The sequence below is a fragment of the Hyperolius riggenbachi genome, chromosome 12 (assembly GCF_040937935.1).
Source record: "Hyperolius riggenbachi isolate aHypRig1 chromosome 12, aHypRig1.pri, whole genome shotgun sequence".
Classification (NCBI taxonomy): Eukaryota; Metazoa; Chordata; class Amphibia; order Anura; family Hyperoliidae; genus Hyperolius; species Hyperolius riggenbachi.
The window spans coordinates 79228858-79247628 of NC_090657.1; the positions used below are offsets into that span (position 1 = coordinate 79228858).

Consider the following 18771-nt stretch of genomic DNA (forward strand, 5'->3'; position numbering starts at 1 on the left):
TGCTGGTCTATTTCTCTGCAGTAGTATCTGATTAAAACCAGAAACAAGCATGCAGCTAGTCTTGTCAGATCAGACTTATAAGTCTGAACCACTGAAACACCTGATCTGCTGCATGCTTGTTCAGGGGCTATGGCTAATAGTATTAGAGGCAGAGGATCAGCAGGGCTGCCAGGCAACTGGTATTGTCTAAAAGGAAATAAACATGACAGCCTCCATATACCTCTCTCTTCAGTTCCCCTTTAAGGCGAGTTTACACATACAGCATGTCCATTGCAGCTCTTATGACATTTGCTTGATGCAAATGTACTCTGTGCTTTAATCACTTTTGTAGTGATCTTTTCAATGTTTTATGGAGCAATTTCTGGCAATTTTTAAGCATTTTTGAATTTAGTGCCTGCAATCTGTATAGCGGTTTCCATTAGCACAAGGCTTTATGGATAAAGTAAATGATTTTGGGTAGTAGAAGCACTGCAAAACCGATGTGTACGAGTGAATGAAAAGCAATTTTGCAGCCATCCTTTAGGGCTGGTGCACACCAAAACCCGCTAGCAGATCCGCAAAATGCTAGCAGATTTTTAAACGCTTTTTTTTATTTTTATGAGGCGTTTTGCTAGCGTTTTGCGGATTGCTGCTGCGGTTTTCAGTATAGTAGATTTCATATATTGTTACAGTAAAGCTGTTACTGAACAGCTTCTGTAACAAAAACGCCTGCAAAACCGCTCTGAACAGGCGTTTTTCAGAGCGGTTTGCGTTTTTCCTATACTTAACATTGAGGCAGAAACACATCCGAAATCCAAAAAATGCCTCACCCAGGCATTTTTCGTTTCTGCAAAACGCCTGCCGCTCTGGTGTGCACCACCCCATTGAGATACATTGACCAAGCAGATCCGCAGCCGCAAGCGGATCTGAAAACGCCCAAAAAGCCGCTCGGTGTGCACCAGCCCATACTTTGTATTCAACTGCAAATGCACTTTTGGAATCACCAGAGTCTCCAAGCGCTACTGAACGTGCTCTAGTGAGCCTCAGCTCTAGAGCCCAGGAATCTCAGAAGCTGTTTCAGCCACGCTTTGCAATCGGCAGCAGTTCCAAAGGCTGTGCTAACAAAAATCACTGGAAGTGATTCAACAGGTGTGATTTCCCCAAATCACAATCGCGGGTCCTGCAGCCTTTTTGGAGCGATTGCACTTCAATACAAAGTATAGGATCCTTGCAAAATCACTTTAAAAAAAAAAATCAGGTACTTATCCATTAGCCGGGCGCATCCTCTAGGTGGCGACAAAACTCCACCAGAGTTACATCTTTCCCTGCTATCCATGTCGGCCTGGAGGGGGAATAGTAATTAGCGCCACCTGCCGGATGCGCCCGGCTAACGGATAAGTACCAAAAATCACTACCAAAAGCACTCAACGATTGTGTTTTGACGCTTTCTAGAAGGCCCAGCCCTAGGGCCAGGCTCACACTTATCACAATTGCATGTATTTCCCATTATGTGCTATAGGGAAAATGCAGGCGATTCTGCTAAGTGTGACCCAGACCTCAATTTTCATTTTGCATTATCCTCTGTGTTAAAGTAAACACACAACACCGCAATGCACACAGTGTAAAGTAGCCCTTATAGATGTACTAACACACACACACACACACACACACACAGCTTACCTTGAGACTGCGGTCACAATTGCGAAAAACACCTGTGAAAACGCACATAATGCTCCCTAATACACCATCGCAGTTCTGCAGCAGGGAAAAAAAAGGCCCGAACTGCTGCTTTTCATCGCACAACACATGCGATTCCCTATTGCCAACAGTCAGCTGTTCTGTCGGCCAAGAATGCAGATTCAGTAGCAGGAAACCGCTGCAGATTTTTCACGGCCTCCAGTGTGCCCCTTCCCTAAAGAGTCTGTGTAATGAATCTGTAGTCCTGCATGGAGTGGAGGGAGATGATTGGAAGCTCACACCTGTCCCATTCAGAACAGGTGGAGGCTAATTAAAATCAGCCACTGCCACCAAAATGAGCAGAGACAATATACAGAGCTCCTAAAGTTTGCCTGTGTGTAAAGCCTCATGCAAGGCATGTTTGCTGGCAGGGATCGGTACTCTATACCTTGGCGACACAGCAAGGATAACACTGTACAGATGCGGTGCTAGCCGGAAGATGTCACCAGCAGGTGATACATTTCAGAATGTAAATCAGGGAGGGGAAAGATTTTATAATGGGCAACAAACACTGACTAAATAATCCATAAATTAATATTGTAAACAATAAATCAATCTTTTTTCTTATATAATTTATTGTAGACGTAAGAATATTTCCATCTCTCATATCAATTCCAATACAACATTCTATCATATTCTCTTCTCCAATTTTCAAATTTGTAAAATACAAAACAAACAACAAGGAAAAATGGGTGCTGGGTTTTGAATTGTCACATATCTGTAATCTAAATTACCCAGACGGCATGGGGGCCATGCGCAGTTGCGACCGCCCGCACACTATGGCTGACAGCATTCTATGCCTGCACGAGCCACAATAAACAGTGAGCAGTAGGGATGAACAGGGTGTAAAGGAGGAGCACTGGGGTGAAGGGTAGCATTGGCATTGTTAGTACGCCGCGCAGGGTGAGCCAAATGACAGCTCACCCTGCTGCTGCTCAAATTCCTGGTGGCATTAAGGGCCCGTTTCCACTATCGCAAATCCGCATGCGTTGCCCGCATGCGGATTCGCACAGTCAGTACAAGTGGATGGGACTGTTTCCACTTGTGCGTTTCCCCGCACGTTTTTCTGTGCAGAAAAAATCTGCATGGTAGGTCCCTCAGAATTCGCCTGGGTACTTATCCGTTAGCCGGGCGCATCCAGCAGGTGGCGCTAATTACTATTCCCCCTCCAGGCCGACATGGATAGTAGGGAAAGATTTAACTCTGTTGGAGTTTTGTCGCCACCTGCCGGATGCGCCCGGCTAACGGATAAGTACCTTCGCCTGCGTGTGGAATGCAGGCGAATCGCACGCAATGTATTTAATAGGGAAATCGCATGCGTTTTCCCCATGCGTTTTTTGCCGCGAATTCGCATGCGATTTTGCATAGGTATTAATGTTAATTTACACAGGCAGTGACATGGTTAAATTCGCATACAGCCTTACCTATGCGAAATCGCATGCGAAATCGCTGCAAAAAACGCATGCGGAATCGCACCCGCATGCGATTTGCCTGCGGTGATTCGCCGGCGATTCCGCAACGCTATAGTGGAAACGGGCCCTAAATACTATTCCCCCTCTGTCTGTACCTTGTTGGGGAATGCAGTAAATATCACTGATAAGCAAAGTACAGCCATACAAGCTTTCCTGGCAGCATACAACTTCTGAGAGCAGAGGGAGTTAGTAAAAGGTCAATAGTTCATGTATTTTCACTCTGGCACACTTAACAGGCTGCCACTGAGCAGAGGCAACAAAACATTCATCCTACTTTGTAAATGTTTAAATATAAAATAAAAGCATGGAATAAAAAAAGGTCATTTTTAGGAGTAGGAGGATAAATACTATTGTTCATCTCATCAGTTTCAGCTCGGGTTCACTTCAACATGTCACACTGTTCAGAGCAAGGAAAGAGTTACCAAAAAACACGAGTGGCACTTTCCCTTCTGATGTCACGAAGGTGGTGTAAAAATTTAATGGTGGTTTAGGTGTTGTGTATTTGCAAGGTGAATGGAGTCTGGCCCATGAAAATTTAATTATCAATTCTCTCCTGCAAAATTTCTATGTCACTCGGTTTAGTAAATTTTTCATTCTACCTGCACTTAGATGGAAGCCGGCACTGCCACTAAACTGACGTTAATAAATCATTTCCCCGCTGCTCGATTTGTGCGTTATTTACTTATTTATCTGAACCTTGTATGCGTTTACACATACAAACCAACCTGCTTCTCTGCACATTAGCAGAAACAACCTAGACAGATGTCTTAAAGGAGCACACACTAAGAATAAGGAGATTCGAAGAAATGTGGAGTATAAGTTGAATATATTTGTGCCACACACAATTATTCCAATGCTGGCTGACATTCCATGACATCTTGCTCTGCTTAAAGGGACACTTAAACCAGGAATACAAAAATCAGTTTTACTTTCCTGGGGCTTCTACCAGCCCCCTTCAGCCGTCCCGTGCCCTCGCAGTCACTCACAGAGCCTCCGGTCCCCCGCCACCAGCTAGTTCCCTTTTCACGGACAGACCCGACAGGCCTGGCTATGCGTATTTTTCTTCACATTCCCGCCTGCAATAGCATCCTGTGCCTGTGCAGGACGCTATTGAGGATGAGAACATGAAGAAGGATATGCGTGGCCTGCGCAGGCGCAGAAAGCCTGCTTACTCCCTGTTAGCGAAAATGAAACTAGCTGGCGGCTGGGTACCGGAGGATCCGCGAGTGACTGCAAGGGCACAGGACAGCTGCAGGGGGCTGGTAGAAGCCCCAGGCATGTAAAACTGATTTTTTTTTATTCCTGGGTTAAAAGTCCCTTTAAGAAAAAAGTTAAAGGAAACCTGTAGACCCCTTTTTCCCTTGCCTTGCATGTGTGCGTTGCATTATCCTGTTTTACGGCAGGGTAACACAACAACAATGCAAGAGCTAAAATAAATGAACTATTAACCTTTTTTTTTTTATCTATCCCCTGAGTTCAGAAGTTGTTATCTGCCAGGAAAACTGTATGGCTGTAATTCCTTATCAGTGCTGGTTACGCTATAATCCGACTAGGTCCTGACTGGAGAGAATCTGTCACTTGCATACCTAAATGTTAAAGGGGCCCATACATCAGATGATGTATGGGCAGATCGACGAAGAGACAGATCTCTCTCTGATCAAACCTGATTGGAGAGAGATCTGTTTCCTGCCCATAAACAGGCCGATTCCTGGAATCCTGATCAATTTCATGCTGAAATCGAACCAGAATCGGCCTTGTGATGCTGAATCTGCCGGTCCCCCAATGATGAATGTGCACCCCTCTCCCCCCCCCGGCTCCTAGTGCACTATACATTACCTGTCCATATCTGCTGCTTGTCCGCTGCTGCCTGGCTGGGTCCTTTGGTCCAAATGCGCGCCCACTGGTACGCTGGCATGCGGGGGAGAGCGTATGGACAAAAGACGGATCCCGGAGCCAGCGGCGGACATAAACAAGTGGGGGGTACATGGACCACTGGGGAGGGGATGGGGGGGGGGGGGGACAGTGTCAGGGGTTTAATTGCATTTGTCGCTTGTCCTGATATCGCTGTGCATTTGACCGTACACGACGGCCCGGCATCTTGCAGCATGTCCGACCGGTTCATGCCCTACATCAAGCAACTTTGGCAGCCAATGAACCATTCGATTCTATTATCGGACCGAAATTGGTTGCATCATGGATCGGGCATGCACTTGGCGGCACCGATTTTCATCCGATTCAATTATAATAATCAAATCGGATGGTCGTTCTGCCGCCAAGTCGCCTGATGTGTGGCCACCTTTACTCTTTCAGGCACAAGAAGAAAAAGAACACAGCCTAGTTATCTGTATGCTTGCCACTGTACATACAGACGCCTATCTCATCATGTTACATGTTACTTTGCATAAACTTTAAACCAGGAGTACATCCAGAAGCTAGAAGATGAGCTAAATCAGCGGTTCTGATAAAGTAAATCTGTAAATACTGTCAGACTAATGTATTGGATGGTCAGTTTTTGCACACACAATAGCAGGACGGGCCATTTGGATATAACGGTACCACAGAGCTTCATAGTAAGAAATGGTGTTAATGTTAACTGTGTGCCTTTCCTCATTGTAAGATGCTCAGACAACTTCCTTTGTCCTGTATGTGTGGCAATGTACATGGCTGCATGTGTGCACTGAGCTGTAACTTTATGTCTCTCCCTTTCTTCCCCTTTACCTTTCTGTTCCTTGGTGTGAACATGTCACCAGTGTCACCTCTCATGCCCTTAGAAGGGAAATTATCACACTGTTAGTTCTGCACCAGTGGATTCTCACCATATTCTAGAAAGTCTCGAGTGGCTTTTTCATTCTCGCTCAGTCTTCCTATTTCAAGGTTCCTAACAAGGTGAAAAAATTAGGCGTTTTAGTATAAAATGATCCAGCAGGTTATTTTAGGTGTGTGTGTGTGTATATAGCTTTTATTAAAGGTAAGCAGAGATGTCAAATCTTTAGTGGCCAAAAACATGCGTACGTTAAAAAGGGGCGCTGGGAAAAAAGGGCGCCAGGTTTTTAACGATAAGCATGGATAACGTTTAAAAATGTATTGTACTGTATTTCGTTTAAAATTAATGTTTTTTAAAGTTATAAATCATTAAATAATGTGCATTAAATCGGCAATTGTAAAAACGTTAATCTTTCGTTTAAATACTGAAACGTATAATAACGTTTAAAAAAAAAAATACTAAGTAACCCTCCCTGTACCTACCCCTAACCCCTAGACCCCCCTGTTGATGCCTAAACCTAAGACCCCCCCCTGTTGGTGCCTAAGTAACCCTCCCTGTACCTACCCCTAACCCCTAGACCCCCCTGTTAGTGCCTAAACCTAAGACCCCCCTGTTGGTGCCTAAACCTAAGACCCCCCTGTTGGTGCCTAAACCTAAGACCCCCCTGTTGGTGCCTAAACCTAAGACCCCCCTGTTGGTGCTTAAACCTAAGACCCCCCTGTTGGTGCCTAAACCTAAGACCCCCCTTTTGGTGCCTAAACCTAAGACCCCCTGTTGGTGCCTAAACCTAAGACCCCCCCTGTTGGTGCCTAAACCTAAGACCCCCCTGTTGGTGCCTAAACCTAAAACCCCCCTGTTGTTTTTTTCGTTTAAAAATAATGTAAAAAAAAAAAAAAAAGTACTGTTTTTCGTTTAAAAATAATGTTTGAAAAAAAATATTGTACTGTTTTTCGTTTAAAAATAATATTTAAAAATGTATAAATCATTAAATAATGTGTAATCATGAGAAGCAGCAATAAAACATTAAGTCTCCGGGCGCCGCTTTTAAAACGTTATTTTTCACCGGCGCCCTTTTTTCCTATCGGGCGCCCATTAAACGATATTTATTATAGGAGTGAATGGCGGCGCCCGATTTGTCCACTAGCCTCAGGCGCCCGAATTTACTGTTTCCCAAAAACATATCAAGCTTGGACAAACTTCCTTCAGCTTCTGTCACAACACAGGCAATAAACAATCAGCCACAGTGTAATGTCTCAGCCGATTGCCTTGTGTGCATCTGCTGCTCCTACTACAATTCTCCCACCCCTCTCCATAGTACAATGCAAGTCCTGCAGAACCCTTGCTGGCTAGTTAGTAAAAGTTTACTTTTACTACTTTTACTATGGTCATTCGAGACCATAGTAAGCTGAAATCTCAGCGATTTAGCATTTATGGTAGTCACGTGTCCTTTCAAAGAGCAGTTGCTTGGAACACCCCGTTACAGGCTTTGCAGCCAATAGTCGTTAAGAAAACGAAGGAAGTTTTAAGAACGCGAGGCATCACAAAGTTATAAAAGTAAATGTCTAATAAGGAGAGGGAAGCCTCTGGCTCTTCCAAAGGCTTCCCACGTTGTCCTCTGGTACCCTCCTTAACACCGGTAATGTGCTCCTCTTCTGGCACAAGCACAGCTAACACGGAGCTACTTGTGCAGAAGCGACTCCAGCTTAGGTGCGGCCGTACTCGAACAGGTGCAGTGTGGCCGCATTTGTGCCTGAAGAGGAAAGTAGCCCTGATGTGATTACTGGCAAGCCCTTGTCATTTTCTGGGGATCCGCTCTTGGCAACGGCTGACCGGAGGTTGGCGTAGGAAGCCTCTATAGGATCTAGAGATTTTCCTCTTCTTATTCTAGGTACACACTATGAGATTTTCTTGCAGATTTACTGTCAGATACATTATTTCCAACATGTCCAATCTGATTTCCAATCATTTTGCGATCGGTTTCCAACTCTTTTCCGTTTACTTCTATCGGAAATCGATCGGAAATCAGATCAGACATGTTGGAAATAATCGATCTGACAGTAAATCTGCCAGAAAATCTCATAGTGTGTACTTAGCAAGTATTTACAATTTTAAGTTTGTGATGTCTCTAGTACACACGTGCTCAATCAATGTTGCCTGATGGGGATCCCTCTGTGATATTGAAGAGCCGAGGCTGTGCAGACACATTGCTTGCTTACAAGTGAGCAACATGTTCTGTTCTATGAAGTGAGACAGAGCGGTGCTAGAGTGACATTACGAGGAACAAGGGGTAAGCGCGGAGAAGCAATGCTTTCACCACAGGCACAGATGTCCTGGCACCTTAGACTTTGCCCTCTAGGAATCTACAAACCCCCGCTGAACCGCACCACAAGTGTGATGGCTGTCCCAGCTGTCACTTCTCCCTTACTTCCCTTGCCCGTCGTAGGTAGCTACAGGTGCCCCTTAGTATTAGGTAGCCAGATGTACCCTCAACATCAAGTAGCTAGAGTTGCCCCCAAGTATTAAGTAGCTAAAGGAACCTCAATATTAAGTAGCTAGAGGTGTCCCCGAGTATTAGGTAGCTAGAGGTGCCCCTGACTGAAGGATCTCGTCAGTTGAATGCCGAGAGCAGGTTGAGTAATCTCTTATTTTCTATCTCATCAGGACTCTGCATAGGGAAGGAGGGAGGGAGGCATTCGGGGAGGGGGCCGCCTTTTCATCATCGGGCGCCTGCAGGCACGTGCCTACAGTGCCTTATGGTTAATCCGGGCCTGCATCCATCACTTGGCCAAAGTGATCCACCAGGACGGATCGTTGGGCAAGCACTATAGAGAGGTTGGTGGCTGCCGTAAATACGCAAGATTCTAGGCAGAGGTGGTTATTATCAGTTGAATTTTATCTGGTACAGAGCTTTATCTTTTTGGATTATTCAAACCCCAGTTACTGAGTAGTACTGAGGTCCTTGGGGGCATTTTGGGTAATTGCATTTCAATAAAGAACAAATGAAGTGTGGCGAAATTTTAAAATCAAAATCCTGGTGGGCAAAAGCACCTACCCCAGAAACACTTCCAGCTGCTTGTTGTCTTCAAGGTTTGTTCTCCTTTTTACAATTTTTTGTTCACAGTGTCCCGAATGTTCTTGGGGCAGTGAACAAGAGCATCTGAACAGGGCATATGCAAGTACTGAACTGCAAATGACCAATGAAAGAAAGCACTTTTTCTATATTTTGCAGAGTAGACAATAGTCAGCACCATCCATTGTATAAGCTATTTTAATAAATTAACAACTTGGTCAAATACAGCTACAGCAACGTTTCGGAGTACCGTAACATGCTCCTTTATCAAGCTGTTACAAAGACCCATCGGGTGGGCCAGGGCACATCGTTAAAGTGGACCCAAATTAAAAATACAAGATTTCAGAAATAAAATCTATTTTCTAACTTATAATAAATAGCAGCTATTTTTCAGCTGAATGACAAATATAAAATATTTTACATTTATTGGAGGAACCCCTCCCTTCCTTTCATATTGCCGGGACAGAATCCGGCAAACTGGTGGAGGAGATAAAAAACAAAAACAAAACACAGGCTGCTACTGATTATGTCACAGGGGAGGTGATCTCAGCTTGTGTGAGACTTCACATACACAACGCCCCTGTGAGGGAGGGTAGCTGATGAAAAACCCACCCTAGATCTAAAACCTCCTAATAAACTCAGAAGTAATGGTTGCCACCTATATAACCCTAGTTATGAAAAGAGAAGGGTGAAAAGCAGGCACTGAAATTATCATAGGCTTGAAGGAGTGTTTATTCATCTTTGTATGTGTCAGAGTGGTGCAACTAAATATTTTGAATTAAAAAAATGTTTGGTTTGGGTCCGCTTTAACTCGTCAGGAGTGCTTTCCTGCGTGTATTTACATCATTCTTTTGTGCATGTACTCCTCCTTTTATTGGGCATGTCTGGCTTGGAACTTGCACATGCCCAGATCAAATGTGTGCTCATGCATGGCCAAAGGCGCTTCCTAGGATTTGACTGATGGTCCAGTCAAACATTACAAAGGGACAGATCAGGAAACAGGAGGGAAACACTCGTTTTGCAGTCATGACTAACTTCATCAGGCAAATATAGGGTGTCACTGGAAAGAATGTCATTCAAATCAATCGCTTGGTTTGAATGACATTCTTTCCAGTTACTCCCTATTTTTGCCTAATGAATCAAGTCATGCCAAACAGATTGCACTGTGGAATAGTCAAATAAAGCCTATTTTTTGTCCGATATCTGACAAAATGAAGTCCACCACTACCTCCTTTTTTTAAACTGTTTTATCATAACCTGCTACACTATTGGCGGCTCTCTGTGTCCCCTTTTTTGTCTCTTTTGCAGGCAACAGGAGGGATCTGAAGGCAGCAAGCAGCAAGAATAGTTTGTGCAGTAAATACTTTCATTTGCTTCAGGTGTACTTGATCAATGCAGTCACCCTTTAAACAATGCATGCACATGCTCAGAACTGCTATATTAGCTAACCTTCAAGGACAAAGCAAGGGGCATCTTGTAATCTGCTAGACACACCTCTATTCATGATACACACTGCTTTTGAATAGCAGGCAAAAGGTCACATGACCAGTATTTAGGGAACGTCTGATTTATTTATTATATGTTGGCAAAGATGTTCTCTTTATCCTGGGTAGGAGGTAGGGGGAGCAGATGTACAAATAACTGGGTAAAATGACCTTGCAATTTAATGTGGAAGGCCTGGCAGGGGCAAGACAGGAAAAAAGGGTGCAGGAGCCCTTTAGGGAAAAAAAACGCTCCGCCATAGGCACCTATTATAAGAGCCGCGAACAGTGGCAAAGAAAGGACATTTGGGTGCACGACGGCGGCCACTATTGGGCGCTTCCAGGTGCTGAAATTTACGCATATTGCAGCTTTGGGGTAGAGGGGGAAGGAAAGTTTTAAGGGGGTTTAGGTCACCACTGGGGGGGGGGGGGGTTAGGGTAAGGCACCAGGGTCATAAGGTTAGGAACCACTGTGGGGAGGGGGTCTTAGCACTAGGCAGCACCAGGGGGGGATATTAGGGTTAGGCATTGGTGTTTCCCTCTGTCCTCTGCAGCGTGCCTGCACTGCGCTGCATAGATCCAGCAATGGGCTAGCCAGATGGGGCTGTATAAAATGAGCTCTATGCCACTGTTATGTGATGCAGTATCCTTCTTCCTACCAATACGAGGAACGGCCAGGCTGGTCATGTGACCAGTGCTTAGGAACTTGATTTAGAACACAATAACTTTTCGTATGCACAATTATTTGGGACATAAATTCGTATTCCAGATATTGTTGGTTTTCTCTTCTCCTCTGTTAATTCATGAAGTGTTGCATTTGTATTTATTTTAATTAAGATGTGAACAAAGATTTGTGTAAACCGTCAGAAGAGATAAACATATATACTGATGTATGAGAAATCTGTGCTATTAGGGGAAACAAGTTGTGAAGCATGTGCAAGCATCGTGTATACTGGTTAAAAGGGGCCTGACAGGCTGATGGCAGTAAAGCGAAAAAGAAAATAATGTGTAAAATAAAAACACTGCAGCTTGCAGAGTACAAATTAGCAACTTAAAATCCCAAGTCTCTAATGGTTTAATTTAAAACACACAAAAGCAACAATGTGGGAGAAACATATGGCAACTACTGAATAAATAATGGACAGACCTGATCCTAAGCATTATGGTTATGTTTCAATGCTTTTACATGGGTGGACTAATACATCTTAGGTCTGGTATTGTTGCAACTATTTCACACTACTGAATTTCAGGTGCCTAACCTAATGTGAGGTCTGACGGATCTCTTGTCTTCTTTCAGGCTCTATACCACTATATAATACCACGCTCTTCCCCTACCAGACAAGCCCTATGTGAACAGGAAGTGACCAAGTAGCACCTACCGTACCTGACTACGGTTACCCCGCAGGACTTTGGCTTTCAAGCTATAGAGACTGAGGCTGAGAAGACTAGAGTACTACCACACCACACTAGGCAATAGGCACAACACGACAGTCCAGGTCAGCAACAGGAGATCAGGAGATAAGTACCAGAATTGTGAGATGTGACAATGTATATAGTAGAAAAGCTGGTGTACAGGAGTGTTGCCAATCACTTCGGAGTGCAGCTTACCAGTAGACAAACGTCAACATTAAAAATAAAAGTTGCAGCGGCAGTGCAAATCCAAGTAAAACGTCACCTTCATTTGCACGGTTAAAACCAGTTACAAGCAGTTAAAGGCAGTGGGAGGTCAACAACCATTTCATGCCTTAAAAATGCAGCGCTTCGTCAGGACAAAGATTGACAGGAGATATTTTTTTCATGCAAGCTCTATGAAGAAATATATGTTGTGTCCCTATTACACAACTGATGGTGGGGATAATGGAACAGCATTATTTTCGCCATAGTGCTCCTTTAATGAGTGCAGTGCAGCATGCACATATTTATGTTGCTGTGACTTCGCTACTTCCTCTTCACTGTACAAAGCGCAAGTGTGCACCAGATTTCCTCCAAAAGGTCACATGACATGCATTGGGGCCTTACAGAGGAACAATGGTGAATGTTCATGCACTGCAGAGTGAAGAGGAGGGAGTGGAAGCATAGCAACGTATTTGCCTGTGTCAGGAACCAGCCCCATGGAAAGCCTGCAGAGACAGTTCCTGATGGGGTTTCAACCAGATCTAGAGTGGGGGGCAGCCTTATTCAAGCTAACCCAAAGCTGTCGCCCCTCAACCACACTCTGCCACCACTAGCAGTCGCCTGGGATACTGCTAGACACTTCGACAATTCCTATTCTGCTGTCGAGTTGCTTGCACTCAGACTGGCGTTTTACATACTCTGGGTCAGATGCGAGCTTTAGGTCAAAGTACGAGAATGCCACACCCACAAAGTAATCTCACACCGTAGCGATAAACAATCCAAGCACACAATCGGGCACTGAACTTGTAAAACAATTACACTGCAGTCTCTCTATAGGAGATGTAAAGCTCTGCTTACTACTCAGAAGACTAGCTTATTAAATAAAGATTTCATATTCAAAAAAAGTGGAACAGTGCAGAAAGAAATATATACAAAGATATTTACAAAAACAAATACACATATTGTAACAAAAATGCAAAGGCACACACAAGACAATTTGCTTATCAAAAGTAAAAAAAAAAAAAAGCGAATAAAGCAGAAATTGGACTTTACCAGAGCAATGGTCCAAACTTTGTTGTGGAAGGAAGATTGTTTCAAAGCCAGCAGTAGTGATGGCTCGAACTGTTCCTGTGTGAACTTATTTGCGCGAACACCGGTGGTTCGCCTCCGAACGCAAACTTTATGCAAGTTTTGACCCGCCCCCTATACTATATCATTGGGCTAAACTTTGACCCTCTACACATCACAGTCAGCAGACACATGGTCGCCAATCAGGCTACACTCCCTCCTGGAGCCCCCCCCCCCTTTTAAAAGGCAGCTGCGTCGGCCATTTCCTCACTCAGTCTGCTGCTGGATTAGGGAGAGAAGGGAGAGAGTTGCTGCAGAGATTAGGAAAAGCTTAGTTAGGCTGTTGTTAGGCTTGTTAGCTGGAGCTGGGAAAAAAGGGCGCAGGCAGCTAGTGGACAAAAAGGGCGCCGCCATTCACTCCCATAATAAATAACGTTTAATGGGCGCCGAGCAGGAAAAAAGGGCGCCGGAGCTAAATAAAGTTTACAAACGGCGCCCGGAGCTAAATAAAGTTTACAAACGGCGCCCGGAGCTGTTTAATGATTTATAACTGAGCTTGTGTTAATTTAGGTTTATAAAATGCACCCGTGCCGAATAACGTTTATGGAAATACTAAATGTATTTATCTTATTTAAATAATTAAAACATTATTTAAAGTTTTATCCCTTACTGTTTTTAAAACATTATTCACAAAATAAAGCGATCAGTACGTAATGTAAATTGGAATATATTTTTTGCATCCATAATTAGTAAAACATTATTATCCACATAATAAAGGGGGTCTTAGGTTTAGGCACCAACAGGGGGGTCTTAGGTTTAGGCACCACCAGGGGGGTCTTAGGTTTAGGCACCAACAGGGGGGTCTTAGGTTTAGGCACTAACAGGGGGGTCTTAGGTTTAGGCACCACCAGGGGGGTCTTAGGTTTAGGCACTAACAGGGGGGTCTTAGGTTTAGGCACCAACAGGGGGGTCTCAGGTTTAGGCACCACCAGGGGGGTCTTAGGTTTAGGCACCACCAGGGGGGTCTTAGGTTTAGGCACCACCAGGGGGGTCTTAGGTTTAGGCACCCCCAAGGGGGTCTTAGGTTTAGGCACTAACATGGGGGTCTTAGGTTTAGGCACCAACAGGGGGGTCTTAGGTTTAGGCACCAACAGGGGGGTCTTAGGTTTAGGCACCAACAGGGGGGTCTTAGGTTTAGGCACTAACAGGGGGGTCTAGGGGTTAGGGGTAGGTACAGGGAGGGTTACTTAGGCACCAACAGGGGGGGTCTTAGGTTTAGACACCAACAGGGGGGTCTAGGGGTTAGGGATAGGTACAGGGAGGGTTCTGTGTAAGAGTAGGCTTAGGTATAGTTTTAGTAAAATTTTAGTAATAATTACTAATGTTTTACAACACTTATTATGAACGTACTTATATTTATATCATCGTTATAAAGAATATTTTCAGATTTTATTATAAGAACAAACCATAAATGAAGGTTATTCACAATAATATACAATTATAACAATTAAACATATATTATTGTTTTTTTAATAAACGTAATTATAAGTTTAACTTTAGAAATAGGCAAGATTAACGTTTTCACAATTTCCGATTTTATAAACATTATTTAATGATTTATAATTTTGTTAAACTTTATTTGTAAACGAAATATAGCACACTATTTTTATAAACCCTATTAATGATTAATTATTATTTAGAGTTTACACCCCGCGCCCTTTTTGTCCAGGCGCCCTTTTTGTACGTACGCTGTTAGCTTGCTCCTTGCTGATACTTATTGCTAAAAAGCACCCACAACAACGCTTTTGAGAGCTAATGTTCTTGTGATGTGTTTTTTTTTTTTTTTTTTGGTGTGTGTGGCCTACTGACACTTGCATATACAGCCCTGTCAGTCACAGCTGGCCCTTGCTAATTGCTATACTGTGCCAGGCCCTGCATGTTCAGTGCCTACCTTTTCACAGCACCTGTGTGTGACAGCTGCACATTTGTAATACCTCTCCATGCATACCTGTTCATGTTCACTGCACCTGCGTGACAGCACGCAGTGTCATATACCAGTCACTGCATACCTGCTCAGTGTACCTGTGTGTGTGACATACCAGTCCGTGCATACCTGTTCATGTTCACTGCACCTGCATGACAGCAGGCAGTGTTATATACCAGTCACTGCATACCTGTTCAGTGTACCTGTGTGTGTGACAGCTGCACATTTGTAATACCAGTCCGTGCATACCTGTTCAGTGTACCTGTGTGAGTAACAGCTGCACATTTGTAATACCAGTCCGTGCATACTTGTTCACTGTACCTGTGTGTGTGACAGCTGCACATTGTATTGATATTACCTGTGTGGCAGCACACAGTTTTATATACCAGTCACTGCATACCTGTTCACGGTACCTGTGTGACTGCACATTGTATCAGTCAAGTTAGTGCATACCTTTCACTTCATCCCCCCTCCCCCAATATGGACAAAACAGGCAGGCCACCCGGCAGGTCTGTTTGAGGTTGTGCTATCGTGATTTCGTGTGGCCCTGGACCAAAGAACAGTGTTCAGAAGGCATGTGCCATCAACCCCCACCATCAGGGCCGGCTCGCTCATGAGGCGGGGTGAAACTTTTGCCTCAGGCGGCACATTTCTAGGGGAGGCACCCACCCGTCCGTGGGTGCGGAGAGCCGGCCGATGAGCTGGAGGGGTAGCGGGCAGGACGGGGTTATTGGGCCTAGCGGCGGGGAGGGGGGTCGGACCCCCCCCCCTCCCTTGCCTGGGTCCCCCGATCTGCACTCCCCTCCAGCCTTAAATAGTTAAGAAGCAGCCGCTACTCGTAAGAGGCACGGGCGGGGAGGACTCACCTCTTACTCGCTCCAGCGTGCGCTCCACTGACGTCACTTCCTGCAACGCTGGAACGGGGTGGGGGTCAGAGGCGGCAATTTTTTCAAAATTTGCCTCAGGCGGCAAAAAGTCTAGGGCCGGCCCTGCCCACGATTGTCAGGACGTAGATGACAGAACACCTCATCTTCCTGCATGGAACCGTGACATATCTTTCTCCTCCTGCTGTGATTCTGGCACCCCACTTAACACTCAGTCGGATGCCACCACCAAAGTGCCTCATCCCAAGGCTCAGCGGTGTGGAAATTTTTTTGTGTGTATGCCTCAGATGAGAGGAGTGCCATCTGTACTCTCTGCCACCGAAAATTGAGCCATGGAAAGACCAAGACCTGCGTAGCAACAACTGTCTTACGAAGGCACATGATGACAAAGCACAAACTGCAATGGGATGACCACCTGAGGAAAAGCAGCACACAAAAGCAAAGCCACACACCGCAGTGGAAGATACCAGGCCGCAATTATTTCTCAAAAAAGGTGATACCCAAACTGTACCGTGATGTTGAAAGGCAAGTGGTGTCATCTCTGGCACACAGCGTTGGGTCAAGGGTCCATCTGACCACGTGCTCTGCAAAGCACGGTCAGGCCTGCCCCAAGACTAAGTCAGTCCCCACACACAGCATCTCTGCCTGCATGCCGTGTGATTGCATGCCCCAAGACTAAGTTGTCCCCAGTCCCCACACAGCATCTCTGCCTGCAGGCCGCTTAACTGCCTTCTCTGCCACCACCAACAGGGTCCAGGACTCCAGGTGGATTCCTGAATAGCAGCGGCCACTAACAAAAACAAAACTAATTTTTTTCTGGTGCGTGTACATGCCTGCCTAATGTACATGCCTGCCTAATTTTTCTGGCTGCACTGTGGGTGCAACAACAAAACAAAAGGCATGTACATGTGTCAATTCCCCTTCGTGATCGTTACCTTGCTGCGGTGAAGGGGCTTGCGTATCACAATGAAGCAATGACCGCCGGCTATATGAGTGTGTTGGGGGGCACACCCAAGATAATAAGGTCGTTGCTTCATTGTAGACAGGCCAAAATTCAATCAGCTGGACAGTCACTGTTGTTCTGTCATTGAGCTACCTCAGCCCGGCGACCATATGAGCTTGAAAACCGCCATCTTCTGCACTCTCGCCATGGTGCGCACCAGTCCAGCACGGCTGTCACTACACAAACAGCTGTTTGCGGTGCGTTACACAGTGAGTTTGGTCTGTCAGTGTGAAGCAGCACACTAATTACACTACCTGATTGATGTATACACATGCAAGATGTTTTAAAGCACTTTATGCCTCTAATTTAGCATGCAATCTGACTTCTGCCCTTAAAACGCTGCTGTGCGTCAAATCCTGATTTATCCCCGGGACTTTTGGAGTGTATCCCATTCTGCCATGCCCCCTCTCCAGGTGTTAGACCCCTTGAAACATCTTTTCCATCACTTTTCTGGCCAGAAGTAATGTTTGAAGATTTTAAAGTTCGCCTGCCCATTGAAGTCTATGGCGGTTCGCAAACTTTTTCGGAAGTTCGCTCTTGAGGTTCGCAAACCTAAAATCGGAGGTTCGAGCCATCTCTAGCCAGCAGCCAGACTGTCTCTAACAGCCAGCCATACACATCTAAGATAGTATATCACCCACACAGCAGACAGAAAATGAACAACATGGCTTCCACATGATGCAAGTTAAATAAAATGGCTACTATATCATATACAACATCACACCTGCTGTGCTGTTCTGCATGACAGGGGGGAGAAAGAATGATGGGCCATATTAGCCATCGGACCTTCCCCAGTGGTTTTGCTGGCTATTGTTACACCCATGGCCTCATGTAACCCCTCAGGTACAGGGGTACTGGTGCAATTGCAACCTCTGCATTCTCTGCTATGCCTCTGTATATACTCTGACTGTCATATTTAAATGGTGTAATACGGAGGGTGGTAAAGATGTTCTACAGCAGCCAGACCTTGCATATGAAGCCGGATGAATAGCATATTTAATTCTAGAATTCCAAGAGAGAAGCAAGGCAACCGAGCAATATTTTCATAACTGCGCTCTATTAAAGGGGAGATGTGGTCAAGTAACCCAAATGAATGGATTTCAAGGATTTATGGGTTGACATCTTAAACAATATTTACTTGCTTTTTAGGATGAATGGATACAGCTGGTAGTGGTTTTCAGAATCAGGTACCAGCCCAAAAGGTATTGTCAGAGGGAGTGCCAGCTGCCCCCGCGCCCGGGCAGGGCTCAGCCTCTCGGTTTAGGAGCTGTCAGTGTTCCAGGCCTGGGCTGCGGCCTAGCTGTGTGTGGGCCCCAGTGGTTTGGAATAATTCAAAGAGACCTCAGCAGGAAGTGAGAGCCCAGAAGGTCGGTGGGAGGACACATCTCTCCTGCTCCCTGGCCATGCCGTGTATTATTCTATTGGGGTTTAGATGTTATTATTTTTAAAACGCAAATCTTTTTTTTCTCTCTCTTGCTGCTCTCTGAAAATTCAACAACTGAGGTGAGAGGAGGTCATGGGATAAAAAGTCCCTTTTGTCGCAGAGTCACTCATAGGTGAGAGGGACACGACTTCCTTCCGCAAGTTTCCTCAGCGTTATTCCCAAGGAGGAGCACAGCCACATAAAACCACGTTCAGATTCTAAAATAATGATGCAGAAATAGTGCAAAGGAGCACAGATAAAAACATCAAAATAAGCAAAGTCACCAAAGAGT

General features: G+C 45.0%; 1 long non-coding RNA gene across 1 annotated transcript in view; it reads left to right on the plus strand.

The window, feature by feature from the left end:
* LOC137542421 (uncharacterized) overlaps positions 1–18771 on the plus strand; it is a 381245-nt gene that overhangs the window by 248928 nt on the left and 113546 nt on the right. The gene's annotated exons all lie outside the window — the stretch shown is intronic.